A 22,556-nucleotide genomic window follows, 5' to 3' on the forward strand; every position below is an offset into this window, starting at 1 on the left:
AGCTGTGATCCCTTGGTGGGTGCAGGGTGTTCTGGTCTTTGATGGTTTCATCCTTTTTGCTGTCGTTTCTTCCCATCTTCTTGGATTTACCTAGCATTGATTTCAGGTAGCTGTTTGGGGAGGTGGCCTTCCTTTGTCTGCCTGCAGAGGTGCTGATGGGCTGCCACGGATTCAGTGGAGCTGCTGCATAGATTTCAATGCCCTAACTGATGTGCTGGCTTCAAAACTCTCAAGTGAGAGGGCTTCAGCCTGCTGGGCTTTGTAGGGTAAAGATCCTCCCAACCATATGTCCTGATTCCCTGCTTTCAGTTCCCTTTCTTTGTGGGGAGCAGGTAGCTCCATCCCATGGGCTTTCTCGGCATTAGTCAGTGCTGCCATCTATATCTGTACTGGCAACCTTGGCACTGCCAGAGTTGCTGCTTGGTCCTGTTCAGGCAGCTCATGGGGGCTTTTCAGCCTGGCAAAAATCATCTGTTCTATGGGTTGTGGAGGGCTTGAGTGAAGCACAGTATCCCAACTGAAATCCCAGTGTGGGAGAGCTCCCAATCCTCTGGTTAGTTGCACGCACCTCCCTGGTGGAGTAGTGCCCCACCCTGCCTCAAATTGCTTTCTTTGGGTTAAACCCACTGTCCAAACAGACCCACAAATTGAACCTGGTACCTCATTTGGAACTGTGGAGACCACTCAGCTTCTGCATCTCTCTCACTGGGAGCTGCATTCTAGAGCTAACTCTATACAGCCATCTTAGAACACCCACCATGAAACTCTTCTTAAACGTTGGTTAAGTATCAATTTAGAGAGACTAAAGAATTGAGGATCTTAAACTTTTAGAATAAACTCAATGAACGTCAAGCAGAAATAAACAAAAAGAGGATGTGCAGTCTAGGAGTCCCAAGCCAGGATTTATGGCTAGCATTTAAGTGGAAGAGAAGCCCACACTTCAGAGCACTGAGTGGGAGCATGACTGCAAAACAAAGAACTACAGAGGAGCCACAATAGCTTCTCTACCAGCCATTACACTTAAGCACTATCTGCTAAATTATAGCCCAAACTAGAATATGAAAAATACTTTGCTAATATATCCTTCTCTGAAGCCAAGGGCAAGAATTCAGCCACAAATAGGACCCTGCACAAAGCCTTAGCCCTCTGAAAACATTCACAATTGAAGCCAACTGATTACACTCAACTTATGCCACAGTTAAAGGAACTCTGCCCATAAAAATGAGAAAAAATTAGTGCAAGAACTCTGACAACTCTAAAAGCCAAAGTTCCTTCTTCTTACTTTTAACTAATGACACTAGATCCCCAGCAATGATTCTTAACCAGAAAAAAATAAATGGCTGACTCCAGGCACAGTGTCTCATGCCTGTAATCCCAGCACTTTGGGAGGCTGAAGTGGGCAGATTGCTTGAGACTAGGAATTCAAGACCAGCCTAACCAATATGAGAAACCCCATCTTTACAACAACAACAACAACAACAACAAAAATACAAAATTAGCCAGGTATGGTGTCCTATAGCTGTAATCCCTGCTTCTTGAAAGGCTGAGGTACAAGAATTTCTTGAACCCAGGAGGCAAAGGTTTCAGTGAGTTGAGATCATGCCATCTGACAGAGCAAGACTCTGAAAGATAAGTCTTTCTGTCCTCACTAAAATCTCTCTTGAATTGTAATCTCCATAATTCCAATAATCCCCATGTGTCAAGGGAGGGACCAGGTAAGGTAAATGAGCCATGGTTCTTGTGCTAGTGAGTGAATTCTCATGAGATCTTAAGGTTTTATAAGGGACTCTTCCCCCTTCACTCAGCATTTCTCCTTCCTCCTCCTTTGTAAAGAAGGTGCCTTGCTTCCCCTTCATCTTCCACCATGATTGCCAAGAGACCTCCCCAGCCATACTGAATCATAAGTCAATTAAATGGGGAGAAATGACAGATACAGGTGAGGGGAAGGAAGGCAGCAAACCACACTGCCATGTGTGTACCTATGCAACAATCTTGCATGTTCTTCACATGTACCCCAAAACTTAAAATGCAATAAAAAAAAATTAAACCTAAATTATCCAGTCTCAGGTAGTTCTTTACAGCAATATAAAAATGGACTAATAACACTCTGTCTCAAAAAAAAGAAAGAAAAAGATGGCTAAAATCACAGACAGAATTTAGAGCCTAAATGGCAATAAAGGTCATTGAGATTCAAGAGAAAGCTGAAACCTGATCCAAGGAATCTAAGGAATCCAGTAAAAGAATTCAAGAAATAAAAAATGAAAGAGGTATTTTAAGAAAAAAAAAACTGATCTGATAGAGCTGAAAAACATTACAAGAATTTCATAACACAATTGGAAGTATTAATAGCAGAATTGACCAAGCTGAGGAAAGAATCTCAGAGCTCAAAGATTGATTTTTTGATTCAATTTCATCAGAAAAAATTTTAAAAATGAACAAAACTTTTGAGAAATATGGTATTGTATAAGGAGACCAAACCTATGACTCATTGGCAATCTTAAAAAAGAAAGTAAGTTGCAAAACTTTGTACATAAAAATCTCCTCAACCTAGCTAGATGGGTTGACAAGCAAATTTGGGAAATTCAGAGAATCCCTGCAAGATACTATACAAGATGATCATCCTAGAGACACATAGTCATCAGATTCTCCAAGGTAAATTCAAAATAAAATATATTAAAATCAGCTAAAGAGAAGGGGCAGGTCAGTTATCCACAAAGAGAACCCCATCAGGCCAGCAGCAAACTTTTCAGCAGAAGCTCTACAAGACAGAAGAGATTGGGGGCCTATATTCAGCATTACTGAAGAAAAGAAATTCCAACCAAGAATTTCCTCCACAGCTAAACTAAGTTTCTTGATCAAAGAATAAATAAAATGCTTTTCAGATAAGTAAATGCTAAGGGAATTTATTACTAGACCTGACTTACAAGAAGTCCTTATGGAGGAAACAAAAGGCCATTACTGGTCACTGCAAAAACACACTGTAGTACATAGCCCATTGACACTATAAAGGAACTACACAATCAAGCCTACATAACAACTAGTTAACAAAACAATAACAGAATCAAATCTACACATATCAATATTAATCTTGAATATAAACAAGTTAAATGCCCCACTTAAAAGATGCAGAGTGGCAAGTTAGATAAAGAAGTAAGACCCAACTATATGTGGTCTTCAAAAGATCCATCTCATATACAATGACAATCATAGGCTCAAAGTTAAGGGATGAAAGAAGATCTATCAAGCAAACAGAAAACAAATTTAAAAATAAGCATTGCTATTCTTATTTCATTCAAAATAGATTTTAAACAAGCCACGATCAAAAGGACAAAGAAGGACATGGCATCATATTAAAGGGTTTAATTCAACAAGAAGACTTTAATAGTATACCTATTACACATTATTTGTCATATTAATATATTTAATATTATATGCCAAGTATTACATATATGTATATGTGTGTGCATATATATATATATAAATATATATATATATATATATATACAATACTGGGGCACCCAGATTCACAAAGCTTCTTAGAGACCTATGAAGAGACTCAGATAACCACAAAATAATAGTGACAGATTTCAACACCCCACTGACAATATTAGACAAATAATTGAGGCAGAAAACTAGCAAGCATATTCAGAATCTAAGTTCAATGCTTGATCAAATAGACTTCACAGGCATCTACAGAGCACACAACCCCAAATGGGAATATACAGTCTTCTAATCTGCACATGGCACATACTCTAAAATTAACCACTTTCTCAGTCATAAAGTAATTCTTAACAAATTAAAAAATACCAAAGTCATGCAAAGCACATTATCAGACCACACCACAATAAAAATAGAAAATAATACCAAGAAGATATCTTAAAACTATATAATTAAAAGCAAAATTAAATAACCTGCTCCTGAATGACTGCTGGGTAAACAATGAAATTTAGGTAGAAAGCAAATTTTTTGAAACTATTAAAAATAAAGATACAACATACCAGAATCTCAGACACAGACAAAGCAATGATAAGAGAAAAGTTTATAGCACTAATTACCTATATTAAAAAGTCAAAAAGGTTTTAAAATGATAACCTAACATCACACCCAGAGGAACTAGAAAAACAAGAGCCAAACCAAGCCCAAAGCTAGCAGAAGACAAGAAATGAACAAAACCCAAGCTGAACTAAACAAAATTGAGATGTGAAGAAAACATACAAAAGATCAATAAAACCAAAAGTTGGTTTATTGAAAGAATAAATAAGATTCATACATCACCAGCTAGGCCAATAAAACAAGAGATAAGAGCCAAATAAATGCAATCAGAAATGATGAAGGAGTACATTACCACTGATCCTATGGAAACACAAAAACCCTCAGATACTACTATGCATACCTCTATAAATACAAACTAGAAACCCTAAAAAACAACAACAACAACAAAAAAAAACAAAACAAAACAACAACAAAAAACTAGATAAATATCCTGGAAACATACAACCTCCCAAGATTGAATTAGAAAAATGTTTAAACCATGCACAGATTGATAGCAAGTTCCAAAACTGAATCAATGATAAAACTCTACCATATGAGTCTGTTCTTATGCTGCTAATAAAGACATACCCAAGACTGGGTAATTTATAAAGAAAAAGAGGTCTAATGGATTCATGGTTTCACATGGCTAGGGAGGCCTCACAATCAATGCAGAAGGTGAAGGAGGAGCAAAAACACATTTTACATGGTGGCAGGCAAGAGAGTATATGCAGAAGAGCTGCCTTGTGTAAAACCACCAGATCTCATGAGACTTATTCACTATCAGAACAACACACACACACACACATGCAAACACACACACACACACACACATGACACACACAAAAACACATGATTCAAATACCTCCCACCAAGTCCCTCCAAAGACGTATGGGGATTATGGGAGCTACAATTCAAAACGAGATTTGAGTGGGAACACAGAAAACCATATTATTCTGCCGCTGGCTCTTCCCAAATCTCATGTTCTTATATTTCAAAACCAATCATGCCTTCCCAACGGTCTTAACTTTCCCCAAAGTCTTAACTCATTTCAGCATTAACAAAGTCTGCAGTCCAAAGTCTCACCTGAGACAAGGCAAGAACCTGCTTATGAGCCTATAATATTGAAAGCAAGTTATTTCCTTCCTACATACAATGAGGAGTACAGACATTGGATAAATAGACCCATTCCAAATGGCAGAAATTGGCCAAAACAAAGGGACTACAGGCCTCATGCAAGTTCAAAATCCAACAGGGCAGTCTTTAAACCTTAAGGTTCCAGAATGATCTCCTTTAACACCATGTCTCACATCCAGATCATGCCGGTGCAAGAGATAGATTCCCATGACCTTGAGAAGCTCTTCCCCTGTGGCTTTGCCAGATAGCTCCCTATCTGGCAGCTTTTACAGGCTGGTGTTAAGTGTCTGCAGCTTTTTCAGGTGAATGGTGCAAGCTGTCAATGGATCTACCACTCTGGAGTCTGAAGGAGAGTGGTTCTCTTCTCACAGCTCCACTTAGGCAGTGCCCCAGTGGGGATTCTTTGTGGGGGCTCCAACCTCACATTTTGTCTGCCCCACCAGAGGTTTCTATGAGGGCTTTACCCCTGTAGCACGCCTCTGCCTGGACATCCAGGCATTTCCATGCATCCTCTGAAATCCAGGTAGCAGTTCCCAAATTTCCATCCTTGTCTTCTGTGTACCCAAAGGACCATGTGGAAGGTGTTAAGGCTTGGAGCATGCACCCTCTGAAGCCAGGGCCCAAGCATGTATTGGCCTATTTTAGCCACCGCTGGAATAGCTGGGATGCAGGGCACCAAATCCTAAGGCTTCACACAGCAGGGGGCCCTGGACTTAGCCAAAGAAACCATTTTCCATCCCAGGCCTCTGGGCATGTGATGGGAATGGCTGCCATGTAGGTCTCCGACATTCCTGGAGACATTTTTCCATTGTCTTGGTAATTAAAATTTGACTTCTCACTACTTATGCAAACTTCTGCTGTGGATTTGAATTTCTCCCCAGAAATTGGGTTCTTTTCTACTGCATCATCAGGTTGCACATTTTTCAAACTTGTACGATCTACTTCCTTTTGAACACTTAGCCACTTACAAATTTCTTCTGCCAGATACCCTAAATTATCTCTCTCAAGTTTAAAGTTACACGTATCTCTAGAGCTGGGGCAAAATGTCACCAGTCTCTTTGCATAGCAAGAGTGACCTTTACTCCAGTTTCCAAGAAGTTCCTCATATCTCTCTGAGACCACCTCGGCCTGGACTTTATTGTCCATATCACTATCAGCATTATGGTCAAAACCATTCAACAAGTCTCTAGGAAGTTCCAAACTTTCTCACATTTTTCTATATTCGTCTGCATCCTCTAAACCAGGCGTCCCTAAACTTTTTACACAGGGGCCAGTTTACCGTCCCTCAGACCATTGGAGGGCTGCCACATACTGTGCTCCTCTCACTGACCACCGATGAAAGAGATGTCTCTTCCTGAAGTGCAGTGAGGGGGCTGGATAAATGGCCTCAGGGGGCCGCATGTGGCCCATGGGCCGTAGTTTGGGGATGCCTGCTCTAAACTGTTGCAACCTCTGTCTTTTACCCAGTTCCAAAGTCAGTTCCACATTTTCAGGTATCTTTACAGCAGGACTTCACTCTACTGATACCAATTTACTGTATTAGTCTGTTCTCATGCTGCTTATAAAGACATACCCATGACTTAGAAACTTATAAAGAAAAAACGGTTTAATGGCTTACAATTCCACATGGTTGGAAAGGTTTCAAAATCATGGCAGAAGGTGAAGGAGAAGCAAGGTATGTCTTACATGGTGGCAGGCAAGAGAGGGTGTGCAGGGGAATTGACCTTTAGAAATCAATCATATGTCATGAGAATTATCCACTCTCATGACAACAGTGCAGGAAAAAACCCATCTCAATGATTCAATTACTTTTTACTTGTTCCCTCTCATGACATGTGGAAATTATGGGAGCTACAACTCAAGATAAGATTTTGGTGGGGACACAGCCAAACCATACCCCCTATCATTCAGAAAAAGTCCTGGTTCAGATGGATTTATAGCAAAATTTTACCAGACATATGAAGAAGAGCTGTCCCAACTTTATTGAAATCATTCCTGAAAATTGAGTAGGACGGACTCCTCCTTAACTCATTCTATGAGGTCAACATCATTCTGGCAGAGACATAACAAAATCTGGCGGAGACATGACAAAAAAGACAACTTAAGGCTAATATCCCTGATGAACATAGATGTAAAAATTCTCAACAAAATGCTAGCAAACTGAATCCAGCAGCACATCAAAATCTAATCCATCACAATCAGGTATGTTTTATCCCATGATGCAAAGTTGGTTCAATATATGCAAATAAATAAATGTAATTTATCACATAAACAGACCTAAAAACAAAAAGCACATGACCATCTCAATAGAAAAGACAGTCAATAAAATTTAACGTCCTTCATGTTAAATACCCTCAACAAATTATCATACTAAATTGGCAAAAGCTAGAAGCATTCCCCTTGAGAACCAGAACAAGACAAGGATGCCCACTCTCACTACTCCTGTTCAACATAGTACTGGATTTCCTAGCCAGAGAAATCAGTCTATATAGAAAGAAATAAACGGAGAGTGGATCCAGTGGCTCATACCTCCCACTGAAGTAGGAGGATCACTTGAAGTCAGGAGTTTGAGACCAGCCTGGCTAACATGGGGAAAGCCCCTCTCTGCTGAAAACATGAAAATTAGCTGGACATTGTGGTATGTGCCTGTAGTCTTAGCTACTCAGGAGGCTGATGCATGAAAATCACTTGAACCCAGAAGGTGGAGGTTGTAGTGAGCTGAGATCATGCCATTGCACTCTAGCCTGCAGAACAGAGTGAGACTCCATCTCAAAAAAAATTTTAAAAATAAAAATATTAAAGTGATCCAAATAGGAAGGGAGGAAGTCAAACTATCTCTCTCAAAATGTGATATGATCTTATACCTAGAAAACTCCATAGTCTCTGCACAAAACCTCCTAGACCTGATAAACAACTTTTGCAAAGTTTTAGGATACAAAGTCAATGTACAAAAATTGGTAGCATTTTTTGAACACCAAAAATGTCCCGGCTGACAGCCAAATTGAAAATGCAATTCCACTCCCAATAGCCACTAAAAGAACAAAATACTTAGAAATACAGATAATCATGGAAGCGAAATAGCTCTATAATGACAATTACAGAACACTGCTGAAAGAAATCAGAAATGACACAAAGAACTGCAAAAACTTTCCATGCTCACGGATAGAAAGAATTAATTGTTAAAATGGCCATACTGCCCAAAGCAATTTACAGATTCAATGCTATTGTTATCAAACTACCAATGACACTTTTCATATATATGCATACATACACACACAAAAATATATGTTCATGAATATATATATATATATATATATATATATATATATATATATATATCTCCAACACTGAAGTAACCAGCTATACAAGGCAAATATTGCTAGAGCCAGAGAAAGAAATGGACCTCAATACAAGAAAATGTTTATGGACTTTAGCACCTAACTTTCAGAATTAGACTGATCATCTACACAGAAAATCAAGACACATTTGATTTAATCTGCTTTATAGACCAAGTGAACTTAATGGATATTTATGGATTATTTTATTTAATATATAGAATATAAATGTTAAATATTAACATGTATATATTAAATATCCTAGAACATTTTCTAGGATAGACTACATGTTAGCCTGCAAAACAACACTCAACAAATTTTTATACATAGAAAGAGAAGAACAAAATGGAATAAAACTAGAAATTAGCAGAAAGAGAGACTTTCAAAAATGTACAAATACATGAAAATTAAACAACATGTTCCTGAATGTTATGTGGATCAATGAAAAAAATTAAGATTAAAATAAAAACATTTGCTGAAACAAATGAAAATTGAATCCTAACATACCAAAACCTAGGAATACAGCAGAAGTAGTGCTAAAAGGAAAATTTATAGCAACAAACAATTAGAACCAAAAAGTAGAAAGGTTTCAAATAAAGAACTTGATAATGCATCTTAAAGAATTAGAAAAGCAAGAACAAAGCAAACCCAATAATGAGCAGAATTTATTTTTTTACATGAGTTTTAATACAAAGAATCAGCAAAACAAAAATTTGTGTTTTTCTGAAAGGATAAACAAAATTAAAAAACTTTTAACTGGACTAACTTGAAAAACAGAGAAGAAAACCAATAAATATAATCGTACATTTAAAAGGAAGCATAACAACTGGCACCACAGAGTTACAAAGGGTTTTAAAGACTACTATATGCCAGTAAGCTGGACAAATTAGAATAAATAGATGAATTTCTTGACATATACAAACTACCAAGATTAAACTATGAAGATAAAGGAAACCTGAACATACGGACAACAAATAACAAGATAGAAGCAGTAATAAAAAGTTTCTCATCAAAGAGAAGACCAGGACCTTATGGCTTCACCGCTAAATTCTACCAAAAAAATTAAAAATGCTAGTTTTTAAAGTTAGTAATACTGCTCAAACTCTTCATAAAAATTGATCAGAAAGGAATACTTCTAAACTCATTCTATGAGGTCAGTATTACCCTGATACCTAAATCACACAAAGAAACACACACAAAAAACTATAGATTGATATTCTCATTAATGTATAATCAAACATCATCAACAAAATACTAGCTAAGTGAATTCACTGATACATCTGCAAGATCATTCACTATGACCAAGTGGGATTTATCCCGAGGGTGCAAGAATGATTCAACATGCACAAATTAATAAATGTGATACATCACATGAATAGACTCAAGAACATAAGCCACATGATCATTTAAATAAATGTATGTTGCTCTGATACAGGCTTTTTCCAAACTGATGTTTTATCCTGCTTAGTGCCTCAAACTAGATCCTATTCAGGTATGTTATAACAAGTTAGTGTAAGTTCATTTTAGTGCCAAAAAACTATGCTCCGTGCATAGTTTTTGTTATGTTTTGTTTTGTTTTTGAGATAAGGTTTCTCTCTGTCACCCAGGCTGAAGTGCAGTCGCATGATCACAGCTCACTGCAGACGCAACCTCCTAGGCTTAAGCAATCCTCCGACATAAGCCTCCCAAGCAACTGGGACTACAGGTAAAGACTACCAGGCCCACCTAATTTTTGTATTTTTAGTTCAGATGGGGTTAGGCCATGTTACCTAGGCTGGTCTCAAACTCCTGGGCTCAAGCAATCCGCCAGCCTCAGCCTCCCACAGTGGGCAGCCATGCCTGGCCCCTTCATAGTGTATGTGTTTTTTTAATATAATATGTATTTTCTGTGAAATTTTTTGAAGACCTCTAGTAGAAAAAAACGTACTTGAAAACAGTGAAGGCCACATATAACAAATGCACAGCTAGCATTATCCTGAATGGAAAAAAAATTGAAAACCTTTCCTCTAATATCAGGAATCAGATAAGAATGCTAGTTTTACCACTTTTTATTTCGCATAGTATTGGGAGTCCAGGCCAGAAAGAAATAAAAGAGGTGTTTTGTTGTTGTTTTCCCCAAGATGATGTATTAAAGGTTTTTAGCATGCCTCAGCCATTTGGCAATAGGAAGATAGTGAATCAAGATAAACTCTGTGGGCTTTAATTCAAGAAGGAAAATGGGACTCCACCAGAATCATCGAGAACATCTTTGGTCCTGGAGGAAGAATGTGGGTGAACAGCCCTGTGGTGGTGTCCAACTGACAAAAGTGAGTGAAGCTTTAGGACATGACAGAGGTAGAGAGCTTCCCTCCGTGACTTACCTCTCCACTGAGACCAAGCAACCCCAGGCTGAGGGAGAGCACTTCATTTCTCCCAAGCCACAGAGCTAACTTGGGGAGACGCTTAGAGACAAAGTGAGAGAAAGAAACTAGGAAAAGGTACAGGATTTTTTCAGACCCAGGACAAAGAGCAGGATGCCATTTTTAATATGGACACTTAAAAACTCAGCCATTCTTTGGCGACTCAGCAGCATAGCCACACAGGCATTTTAGTCTGGACAGAGATTGAAGAGCCTGCTCTGGAGTGAGTTAGAGGCCTCCACAGACAGAACTGTGAAAAGTACCTTAGCAGTAGGTCCTGGAGTTGTGCTCTTCCCCTTTGCAGGCCTGGTGAAGGATGAGAGCTGTTTCATCTGCAGTTTCTCTTGGGTGATGAGATTTGCAGCCAGGGCCAGCTTGGAAACCTGGTGCTGGTCAGCATTTGTCATTTCTTGGTGCCCTAGTCTACTGCCCCAAGATCATGGTACAGTGAGGCCCTTTTCACTTCATCCCCAGGCAGAAATCTAGGCATTCAGAACACCAGTGTTGTGATTAATCCTGAGTGTCAATTGGATTGGATCAAAGGATACGAAGTATTGATCTTGGGTGTGTCTATGAGGGTGTTGCCAAAGGAAATTGATATTTAAGTCAGTGGGCTGGGAAAGGCAGACCCACTCTCAATGTGGGTGGACACCTTCTAATCAGCTGCCAGCATGGCCAGGATAAAGCAGCCAGAGAAATGAGAAGAGGTTAAACCAGCCTAGCCTCCCAGTCTGCATCTTTCTCTTGTGCTGGACCCTTCCTGCCCTTGAACATTTAACTCAAGTTCTTCAGTTTTGGGACTCAGACTGGCTTTTCTTGCTGCTCAGCTTGCAGATAGCCTATTGTGTGACCTCGTGATCATGTGAGTTAATACTTAATAAACTCCCCTTTATATATATAAAGGAGAATTTACTAAGTATATATATAATCAATATATATAGTATAGTTTATTATATATAATACTATACATATACTACTACATATATATGTATATGTATATTATATATATACTACATTATATATAATATGTAGTAGTATATGTATAGTTACATATATAGTAGTATATATATAGTTTTTATATATATAACTAATTAGATATTTATCTATAAAATCAGTTAGTTCTGTCCAACTAGAGAACCCTGACTAATAAAACCTGATTGCATGGATCCACAGCCTGAGCCGCCTCACTCTTCATGAATATAGATCATGGATCAGTGGGGCTATTTCTGCTCCACACTCAGGCAGATCTCCAAGTATTCAAAGCACCCCTGTGCCTGAATCAGCAGCCTGAATCAGACTATTCTTTCTGTGCCACAGTTCATGGTACAAAGGGTCCCTCTGTCCTGTACATGTAAACAGATCTCTAGGCATCTGGATCACCCACTGACATGGAGCCTGAGTAATCACCTTTCTGTGAAGAGATCTGGGTGCAGGGCGGCCTTCTCTGTGGCATGCTCAGGCAGATCTCCAGACTTTTGGAACACCTGCTCACCCATAACAGAAGCCTGAGTCACCCTACCCCTCCTGTGCAAAGATCCTGGTTCAGAGAGGCCCTCTCCACTCCTTGCCCAGACAGATCTTCAGGAATTTGGAACACCCACTCACATGGACTAGCAGCTGGAACTGCCCTACCCTCCTTGTGTGGAGAACTGGGGTTGAAAGAGTTTCCTAGCTCCACATCTAGGTGCAGTTCTGGGTGCTTAGTGGCTGCCCATTGAAGTCTCCGCTGATGCTAGTACTCTTGTCTGCAATTAGAGGACCTGTAGGTAGGCCAGCATGATCAGCTCCTACTCACCTTGCCCCCTCCCCTACACAGAGCTGAGCAGGGATCTGAGCTCAGACCACTGTGCATTTCATGAATCAGCCTATTGCCTGAGGTAACAGAGAGCTTCTCCCAGTAAACAAGGACCAAGTATAATATATACCCTGCCACTTTCTTCCCAGCTGGGTCTTATCCATAAGCGCCATCTACTGGCCTATTGGTCAAATTGCACAGCCCAATACAAAACTTGAGGACAATACAAAACATGTAGAAGCAAAGTGAAAAGATCCTATCCAGCATTCTCTACTGTTATACACCTTGGATCAGGGAAGAAGGAAAGATACAATGATGTTATAGGAAAAGAAAAAAAGCAAAAATTATATTCATGTGAAAATTAATTCAAAATTTGTAAATAGCACCATCTCCAGCTGAGAAGGAACCTGCACATGAATTCTGGCACCATTAAAAAAAAAAAAAAAGAGTGCACTGACACTACCAAAGAATCACACTAGTACTCCAGCAATGGTCCCTAACCAAAATGGGGACTGAGAAATAATACATAAATAATTGAACACATAGATTGCAATGAAGCTCAACAAGATCCACGATAAGGTTGAGAATCAATATAAAGAAATTTCTAAAGAAATCCAGAAAATAAATGAAGAGATAAATATCTTTTAAAAAGTAAATCACAGAGTCTGGATTAAAAAACTCACTTAAGGAACCTCAAAACACAATTAAATGCTTTATCAATAGACTGCACCAAAAGAAAGAAAGAAATTCAGAGCTTGAAGACCAGTCTTTCAAACTAACCCAATAAGACAAAAATTAAAAAAAAAGAATTTTTAAAAATGAACAAAGTGTTCAAAAAATATGAGATTACAGAAAATGACCAAGCTTATAAGTTATTGGCATTCCTGAAAGAGAAGGAAAAGAGTAAACAACCTCAAAAACATATTTGAGGGAATAATTCAAGAAAATTTATTTAATCTTGCTAGAGAGGTGGACATTCAGATACAAGAAATTCAGAAAACACCAGCGAGATTCTATACAAAATGAACATCACCAAGACATAGAGTCACCAGCAGTTCAACATTAACATGAAAGAAAAAAACATTCTAAATACAGCCATAGAAAAGGTCAGATTATTTACAAAGGGAACTCTATCAGGCTAATGGCAAATTTCTCAGCCAAAATCTCACAACTCAGGAGAAACTGAGGCCCTATTTTCAGCATTCTTAGAAAAAAAATAAATTCCAAAAAAGAATTTACATCTTGCCAAACAAAGCTTCATGTATTAAAAAAAAAAAAAAAGTCTTCTCCAGACAATCAAACATTAAGGGAATTTATTACTGCTGAACTATCCTAACAATAGATCATTAAGGGATTTCTAAACATAGAAGTGAAAGAATGATACCTGCCATCAGAAAAACATACTTAAGTACTTAGCTCACAGACCCTATAAAGCAACTACTCAAACAAAACTGCAAAATAACCAGCTAACACCTTTATGACATAATCAAAACCTTACATAATATTAACCTTGAATGTCAATAGCATACATGCCTTACTTAAAAGGCAGGGTGGCAAACTGGATTTAAAAAAAAAAAAAAAAACAAAGACCCATCCATCTTCTGTCTTCAAAAAGAAATTACCTCACATGTATCAAGACCCATAGGCTCAATGTAAAAAATCTATTATGCAAATGGAAGACAAAAAAGAGCAGGGGCTGCTATTCTTAGATAAAACAGATTTTAAACCAACAGTAAAAACTGACCAAAAATGAGCAGTATATAATGATAAATGTTTCAATTCTATAGAAGACAAAACTGTCTTAAATATATAAGCAATCAACATTGGAGCACGTACATTCATAGAACAGGTTCTTCTAGGCCTATGAAAAAAATTTGATAGCCACACAATAATACTAGGGAATTTCAACACCCCACTGACAGCATTAGATTATTGAGGCAGAAAACTAACAATAAAATTCTGGATGTGAATTCCTCATTTTACCAATGTGACCTAATATACATCTGCATAATACTTTAACTGTGTCAGTCTGTTCTTGTGTTGCTTTAAAGTAATACTTGAGGCTGGGTAATTTATAAATTTATTATGAGTTACGCAGACCATTCATGACATGCTTGGACTTTCTTGTTTGTTCTGAACATCCCTCTTTCATAAATAATCAGTCATTTTGTTCTAGGTGTAAATTTACCTTACAAGATTCTTTCTGATATAAAATTATTTCTTTAAGCTTTCTTAGCAAAATATACCTCTTTATTTCGATAACTTTCTTTACATCTCTCATATTTTTTGGTTTCTTTTACACTGTTTTTTACACAACCTTTTTAAAAATTTATTTACTGTGATAAAGGCCTATATTTTATTTTATTTATTTATTTTTTATTGTACTTTAGGTTCTGGGGTACATGTGCAAATCATGCAAGATGGCTGCATAGGTACACACATGGCAATGTGGCTTGCTGCCTCCATCCCCCCGCCACCTACATCTGGCATTTCTCCCCATGTTATAACTCTCCAACCTCCTCATCCTGCCCCACTGTCTCTCCATTGGCCCCCACCAACGAACCCCAGTGTGTGAGGCTCCCCTCCCTGTGTCCATGTGGTCTCATGGTTTATCACCCGGCTATGAGTTAAAACATGTGCTGTCTGATTTTCTGTTCTTGTGTCAGTATGCTAAGAATTATGGTTTCCAGATTCATGCATGTCCCTAGAAAGGACACAAACTGATCATGTTTTATGGCTGCATAGTATTCCATTGTGTATAAGTGCCACATTTTCCTTGTCCAGTTTATTGTCGATGGGCATTTGGGTTGGTTCCACATTTTTGCTATTGTAAACAGTGCCACTATGAACATACGTGTGCATGTCTTTATAAGAGAATAATTTATAATCCTTTGGGTATATGCACAGTAATAGGATTGCTGGGTCAAATAGAATTTCTATTTCTAGGTCCTTGAGGAAGAACCACACTGTCTTCCACAATGGTTGAACTAGTTTACACTCCCACCAACAGTGTGAAAGTGTTCTTATGTCTTCACATCCTCTACAGCATCTGTTGTCTTCAGATTTTTTTATTAATCACAATCTAACTGATGTGAGGTGGTATCTCAACGTGGTTTTGATTTATTCTTCTAATAATCAGTGATGATGAGCATTTTTTCTTATGTTTGTTGACCTCATATATGTCTTCTTTTGAAAAGTGTCTGTTCATATCCTTCTCTCAATTTTGGATGGATTTGTTGGTTTTTTCTTGTAAAACTGTTTCAGTTCTTTGTAGATTCTGGCTATTAGCCCTTTGTCAGATGGGTATATTGCAAAAATTTTGTCCCATTCTATTGGTTGCTGGTTCACTCTAATGATTATTTCTTTTGCTGTACAGAAGGTCTGGAGTTTAATTAGGTAGCATTTGTCTATTTTGGCTTTTGTTGCCAATGTTTTTGATGTCTTAGTCTTAAAGTCTTTGCATATGCCTATATCCTGAATGACCTTAACTAGGTTTTCATCTAGGGCTTTTATGGTGTTAGGTCTTATGCTTAAGCCTTTAATCCATCTGGAGTTAATTTTAGTGTAAGGTGTCAGGATGGGGTCCAGTTTCTGCTTTCTGCACATGGCCAACCAGCTTTCCCAGCAGTATTTATTAAAGAGGAAACCTTTCCCCATTGCTTGTTTTTGTCAAGTTTGTCAAAGATCAGTTGGTTGTAGATGTGTGACATTGCTTTCAGGTCCTCTGTTCTGTCCTGTTGGTCTGTATCTCTGTTTTGGTACCAGTACCATGCTGTTTTTATTACTGTAGCCTTGTAGTATAGTTTGAAGTCAGGTAGAGTGATGCCTCTAGCTTTGTTCTTTTTGCTTAGGATTGTCTTTGCTATGTGGGCTCTCTTTTGGTTCCATATGAAGTTTAAGGTGGTTTTCTCCAGTTCTGTGAAGAAGGTCATTGGTAGCTTGATGAGGATAGCATTGAATCTGTAAATTACTTTGGGCAGTATGCCCATCTTCATGACATTGATTCTTCCTAACCATGAGCATGGAATGTTTTTCCATCTGTTTGTGTCCTCTCTTATTTCCTTGAGCAGCGGTTTGTAGTTCTCCTTGAAGAGGACCTTTACATCCTTTGTTAGTTGGATTCCTAGGTATTTTATTCTCTTTGTAGCAATTGTGAATGGCAGTTTGCTCATGATTTGGCTCTCTGTCTGTTATTGATCTATAGAAATGCTTGTGATTTCTGCACATTGATTTTGTGTCCTGAGACTTTGCTGAAGTTGCTTATCAGTTTTGGGAGATTTTGGGCTGAGGTGATAGGGTCTTCTAAATATACAATAATGTCATCTGCAAATAGAGATAATTTGACTTTCTCTTTTCCTCACTGAATACGCTTTATTATTTTTTTTTCTTGTCTAATTGTCCTGGATAGAACTCTCAATACTATATTGAATAGGAGTGGTGAGAGACAGCATCCTTGTCAGATTTCAAAGGGAATGCTTCCAGTTTTTGCCCATTCATTTATGATATTGGCACTGGGTTTGTTGTAAATAGCTTTTATTGTTTTGAGATATGTTCCTATGATACCTAGTTAATCGAGAGTTTTTAGAATAAAGTGCTGTTAAATTTTTTCAAAGGCCTTCTCTGCATCTATTGAGATAATCATGTGTTTTTTATTTTTGGTTGTGTTATGTGGTGGATTATGTTTATAGACTTGTGTATGTTGAACCAGCCTTGCATCCCTGGAATGAAGCCTGCTGGACTGTGATGGATAAGCTTTTTGATGTACTGTTGCAATCAGTTTGCCAGTATTTTATTGTAGATTTTTACATCTATGTTCATCATGGATATTGGCCTGAAGTTTTCTTTTCTTGTTGAGTCTCTGCCAGATTTTGGTATCAGGAATGATGTTGGTCTCAAAATGATTTGGGAAGGATCTTCTCTTTTTGTATTGTTTGGAATAGTTTCAGAAGGATGGTACCAGCTCCTCTTTGTACATCTGGTAGAATTTAGATGTGAACCCATCTGGACCTGGACTTTTTTTGGCTGGTAGGCTATTATTTGCTGCCTCAACTTCAGCCCTTGTTATTGGTCTATTCAAGCTTTCAACTTCTTCCCAGTTTAGGCTTGGGGGCGTGCAATTGTCCAGGAATTTATTCGTTTCTTCCAGGTTTGCTGGTTTATGTGCATAGACTTGTTTGTAGTAATCTCTGATTGTAGTTTGTATTTCTGTGGAATCAGTGGTGATATCCCCTTTATCATTTTTATTGCATCTATTTGTTTATTCTCTCTTTTCTTTTTTATTAATCTGGCTAGTGATCTGTCTATTTTGTTGATCTTTCCAAAAAGCATCTCCTGGATTTATTGATTTTTTGAAGTGTTTTTTTTGTGTGTGTGTGTCTCTATCTCCTTCAGTTCTGCTCTGATCTTAGTTATTTCTTGTCTTTTGCTAGGTTTTGAGGTTTTTTTTATCTTGCTCTTCTAGCTCTTTCAATTTTGACAATACAGTGTCGATTTTAGATCTTTCCTCTCTTCTCATATGGGCATTTATTGCTGTAAATTTCCCTCTAGAAACTGCTTTAAATGTGTCTCAGAGATTATGGTACATTTTGTCTTCATTCCATTGGTTTCAAAGAACATCTTTAGTTCTGCCTTCATTTCTTTGTTTATAGAGTCGACATTCAGGAGCCAGTTGTTCAGTTTCCATGAAGCTGTGTGGGTCTGAGTTAGTTTCTTAATTCTGAGTTCCAATTTGATTGCCCTGTGGTCTGAGAGACTGTTATGATTTCTATTCTTTTGCATTTGCTGAGAAGTGATTTACTTTCAATTATATGGTCAATTTTAAAGTAGGTGAAATGAGGCGCTGAAAAGAATGTATATTCGGTGGATTTGGGGTGGAGATTTCTGTAGATGTCTATTGGGTCTGCTTTGTCCAGATCTGAGTTCAAGTCCTGGATATGCTTGTCAGTTATCTGTCTCGTTGATCTGTCTAATACTGACAGTGGAGTGTTAATGTCTCCTACTATTATTGTCTGGGAGTCTAAGTCTCTTTGTAGGTCATTAAGAATTTGCTTTATGTACCTGAGTGCTACTGTATTGGGTGCATAATTTTGGATAGCTAGCTCTTCTTAATGCATTGATCCTTTTACCATTATTTAATGCCCTTCTTTGTCTCTTTTGATCTTTGTTATTTAAAGTCCATTTCATCAGAGACTAGGATTGCAACTCCTGCCTTTTTTTTCCTCTCCATTTGCTTGATAAGTCTTCCTCCATCCCTTTATTTTGAGCCTATGTGTGTTCTTGCATGTGAGATGGGTTTCTTGAATACAACACACTGATGGGTCTTGCCTTTTTATCCAGTTCGCCAGTCTGTGTCTTTTGATTTGGGCATTTAGCCCATTTACATTTAAGGTTAATGCTGTTATGTGTGAGATCTTGCCATTTTGATGCTAGCTGGATGTTTTGCCCATTAGTTGACACATTTTTTCCTTGTGTCAATGGTCTTTACCATTTGGTACATTTTGGGAATGGCTGGTTCTAATTGTTCCTTTTCTTGCTTAGTGCTTCTTTCAGGAGCTCTTTTAAGGCAGGCTTGGTGGTAACAAAATCTCTCAGCAATTCTTTGTCTGTAGCAGATTTTCTTTCTCCTTCACTAATGAAGCTTAGTTTGGCTCAATATGAAATTCTAGGTTGAAAGTTTTTTTCTTTAAGGATGTTGAATATTGGCCCCCCACTCTCTTCTGGCTTGTAGGGTTTCCACTGAGAGATCCACTGTGAGTCTGATGGGCTTGCCTTTGTGAGTAACCCAACCTTTCTCTCTGGCTGCCCTCACCATTTCTTCCTTCATTTTAACCCTGGTGAATCTGATGATTATGTGCCTTGAGATTGCTCTTCTTAGGAATATATTTGTGATGTTCTCTGTATATCCTGGACTTGAATATTGACCTGGCTTGCTAGGTTAGGGAAGTTCTCCTGGATAATATCCTGAAGAGTATTTTCCAGCTTAGATTCATTCTCTTCATTACATTCAGGTACACCTATCAAATGTAGATTAGGTCTTTTCACATAATCCCATATTTCTTGGAGACTTCTTTCATTTCTTTTCACTCTTTTTTCTCTATTCTTGCCTTCTTATTTTATTTCATTGAATTGTTCTTCAATCTCTGATGTCCTTTCTTCTGCTTGTTTGATTCGGCTATTGAAACTTGTGTATGCTTCACGAAGTTCTTGTGCTGTGTTTTTCAGCTCCATCAAGTCTTTTATATTCTTCTCTAAGCTGTTTATTCTAGTTAGAATCTCATCTAACCTTTCTTCTAGGTTCTTAGTTTTTTTGCATTGGGTTAGCACATGTTCTTTTTGTTCAGAGAAGTTTGTTATTACCCACCTTCTGTATTCCATTTCTGTCAATTCATCAGATTCATTCTCCATCCATCTTTGGAGTTGTGTTCTTTTGGAGGAGGAGAGACATTCTTTGGAGGTGAGGAGTTGCGATCCTTTGGAGAGGAGAGAGCAAAAAGATTTCATCCTTTTTGCTCTGGTTTCTTCCTATCTTTGTGGATTTATCTACCTGTGGTCTTTGTAGTTGGTGACTTTTGGATGGGGTCTCTGAGTGGATATCCTTTTTGTTGATGTAGAAACTATTTGTTTCTGTTTCTTAGTTTGCCTTATAACAATCAGGCCCCTCTGCTGCAGGACTGCTGGAGGTCCACTCCAGACCCTGCTTGCCTGGGGATCACCCATGGGGGCTGCAGAACAGTAAGGGTTGCTGCCAGTTTCTTCTTCTGTTATATTCATCCCAGAAGGGTACTTGCTTTCCTTTATGTCGACCTGAGCTCTCCCTTATGAGGTGTCTCTTTGGGTCTACAGGGGTAAGGGAGCTGCTTGGGAGAGAGTCTGTCCCTTATAGGAGTTCAAGTGCTGTGCTGGGAGCTCTGTTGTTCCATGCAGAGCTGCTGGGCAGGTATTTTTAAGTCTGCTGCAGTGGAACTCATAATGGCCTCTTTTCCCAGGTACACTGTCTTAGGAAGGTCAGCTTTATTTATAAATTCCTGTTATGCTCTGCCTTTTTCATAGATGCTCTGCCCCACATGGAGTAGTCTAGTCACAGTCTGCCAGCAGTGGCATAGCTGAGTTGCCACAGGCTCTGCCCAGCTGCTGTATGAACTGTCTTGGTAGAGGCAGACTACCTCGGTAGTGGTGGTCACCCTTCCCCCCCACTGAGCTGGACCATCCTGTGTCCTGCTGTGCTTGCTACAAAACTCTCAATCCAGAGCATTTCAGATTGCTTGTTTTGTGGGGTTGATACCCACTGAGCCAGATTGCCTGGCTCCCTCTCTCTGCCCTCTCCATTTCAGTTAAATGGGCAGCTCTGTCTCCCAGGTGTTCCAGGTACGAGTTGAAATGCCTGCCCAGATTTGTGAGTTTCTGTGTGCCAACCTGACATTAACTGAAACCACTGTGCTGAAAACTGGTGCTTTTCAGCCCGGGAATCTCCTGGTCTGTGGGCAGTGAAAATTTGTTTGTAAATGCAATGGTTACTCACCCTGTGCATTGTTCTTGCTGGGAACTGAACTCTGGAGCTGTTCCTATTCAGCCATCTTGGATCCTTATTTTTTACATAATCTTTAAATAAGTTTTTAATTATACCAAAATTGTTCACATTTTTAAAAAACAATTTTTTAGAAAGAATGTTTTTCTACAATATATTTTTATTGGAAAATTTCCGAATAATAAAATATTTATTATTTTATTTAATGTAGCTTTATATTCTAAATTATGACACATTTGTCTATAAATATTTATCCAATTACATTTATCTAATTATTTTGTTTTATTCATTTACCTAGATTATTTATGAAAAGTTTGATAGTAACCATTTAAAGTTATGAACCTCAGAACTACACAACTCAGAGACAGTGGAAGAGATGTGACCTAAGTGAATCTATCTTGCTTCTAAACTCCAGTCTGTCCTTGTTTATTCCTGGACTTGGGAGGAACTTATAGTTCTATTTTTATTAAACCAATATCAATGTCTTATATATTAAAGATTATACATGCAAAGAGCTGTCTTGGGATAGATTTATAGCTTTGTAACAACTATGCCGAATTTTGACACCTTATAGTATTTGGCAGGGATATGTATAAAATTTCTTGATTAATAATTGCAAACAAAAATATATACTAGTAATTCTTAAGACATTTCTTATACTACTTTACCAATAATTTTAAAGATAACTTATTTATTAAAAATTTTACTTGTCATGTAAACTTGAAAAAGCATTTTAATAGTCTTTCCTTTTTATGATAATGTATTTGATTTAATTGCTTTTATTTTTATTTATGCCATTTAGAGTTCTTTTATATATTTTCAGTTGTGAAACATTGTGTACACAATACACAAATATATAAATGCATGCTGATAGAATGTACATCTTATAGATTCATAAATACCTTTTTTTTCCTATCTTAGACTTTCAGACTCTTGATAACCTGGTTCAGAACCCTAGGCAGTTGTCAGCTAAATAGCCTTCAATTGGCATAGTAAAAGAAACAACTCAGGTGAAAGTCAAATAGCAAAATTTACCTCATAAGGTACAGAGAGAAAAAGTCTGGTGCTGCTAGAGAGGAAGTAGAAATGAATGCCAAGTCAAACGTACAATTACAGAGATTTATCATAGAATTGTATAATGAGATCAATTTTATTTAATAGGGACCATCTATTTTTTAACTGGATATCTGAGCTCTGGGCAGAGCCCACACTAAATCCTGGGTCTCCAAAAAGGGAGAACTATTTTGAAGTGCTTTTACAGTGCATCTTAAAATTTTTTAACAAAGACATTTCTAATTGTCTAAAGTACAGTCTTCCTTAAAAATTACCAGAGTAAC

At 37.9% G+C, this 22,556-nt stretch overlaps 1 protein-coding gene across 9 annotated transcripts in view; it reads left to right on the forward strand.

Moving 5' to 3' along the window:
- The window catches only part of LOC101034255 (glycine N-acyltransferase-like protein 1), a 115,504-nt gene that overhangs the window by 9,705 nt on the left and 83,243 nt on the right, over window positions 1-22,556 (forward strand). For 4 of the 9 annotated variants that reach the window (XM_074401501.1, XM_074401504.1, XM_074401502.1 and 1 more), the window contains exon 2: window positions 10,109-10,206. The exons of the other annotated variants lie outside the window; for them this stretch is intronic. The gene's annotated coding sequence lies outside the window, so the exon portion shown is untranslated. The remainder of the gene's footprint in view (window positions 1-10,108; window positions 10,207-22,556) is intronic. 9 annotated transcript variants of the gene reach the window in all.

Source organism: Saimiri boliviensis, chromosome 6, assembly GCF_048565385.1.
Source record: "Saimiri boliviensis isolate mSaiBol1 chromosome 6, mSaiBol1.pri, whole genome shotgun sequence".
Classification (NCBI taxonomy): domain Eukaryota; kingdom Metazoa; phylum Chordata; class Mammalia; order Primates; family Cebidae; genus Saimiri; species Saimiri boliviensis.